Genomic DNA, 1,340 nt, shown 5'->3' on the forward strand with positions numbered 1-1,340 from the left:
TTTTTTTTTTTTTTGAGAGGTTTTTGCTATAGGGCCCATGTGCTCACCAGAGAAACAGAGACAGAGAGAAAGAAAGTGAGAAATCATCCCCAGGGAGCATGGGCATACCACAATCCCTTCTTCTCCATTCTCCTCTCTGGATCTTGGGCACGCAAGCACACGTGCCCAGCGTGAGTTTAAGCTGCCCGATCCAAGACTCGAGCTGCAGTTGACTACATGGGAGTCCAGTGACATAGTCATTACGCCAACTGCTGGTCCCAACTCTTGCTTTACTTCACCACGTGATGCCCTGTGCTGTCTCAGGACTCTGCAAGCAATCTCTACCAGTGAGAAGACCTTTACTAGATGCCGTTGAACCTGGATCTCCAAAACTATAAAGAAATCTACATTCTTGGGAACCAGCAGTTAGCGTAGTGGCTATGTCGCTGGACTCCCACGTAGTCGAATGTGGTTCGCTTCCCAGACCCGGTGGCTTAAAACTCACGCTGGGCGCGTGTACGTGCGTGCCCAAGATCCTGAGAGGAGAATGGAGGAGAAGGGATCGCAGCGTGACCATCCCCCCTGGGGGGTGATTTCTTGCTTTCTGTCTCTCTGTCTCTCTGTCTGTCTGGCGAGCACACACGCCCTGTAGCGAAAATCTCTAAAAAAAAAAAGAAAGAAATCTATATTCTTATTAGATTACCTAAACTCAAGTATTTCTCTTATAGCCACACAATGGGCTGAAGTACTGAGCTCTTTTTACCTTGATTATCTCTACAAAGACTGATCTCCAGAAAAACCACATTCCAAGGCACCAGGAATTAGAACATAAACAAACAACATATTTACAATCTGAGCCATAAAAATCCTCTAGAAGAATCCACCAGGTCAATCATGTATAAGAATTAAAAGTTTGAACAAGTGAAAGAAGAAACAGCAAGGTATTGCTGCAGTAGATAAAGGCCAGGTCAATAGGATTTTGCAGGCGGTAAAGACTTCTAGCTTTATTCTCTTCCATCTCTATTAACTAAACTTGAATAAAATATTAAATTTGCAGTTATTTTGTCTGAAACAGTGTCATATCACTTCTTAGATAAATGAACACATAACAGATACTTCACTTTCAAACTATATGATTTCTAAACGACTGTGCTTTTCAGGTAAAGAGAGTATGTCAAAGGAATTTTTTCTTCAAAGATTAATAGTCCTGTTTTTATGAACTCATAACTTTTTAAAATATCCTTTATGAGGGACCAGCAGTTAGCGTAATGGCTATGTCACTGGACTCCCATGTAGGCGACAGCTGTTTGTGTCCGGGACCCGGTGGCTTAAAACTCACACTGGGCACATGTGCGCGTGTG

This window comes from Tupaia chinensis, unplaced genomic scaffold (assembly GCF_000334495.1).
Source record: "Tupaia chinensis unplaced genomic scaffold, TupChi_1.0 Scaffold138407_1, whole genome shotgun sequence".
NCBI classification, from domain to species: Eukaryota; Metazoa; Chordata; class Mammalia; order Scandentia; family Tupaiidae; genus Tupaia; species Tupaia belangeri.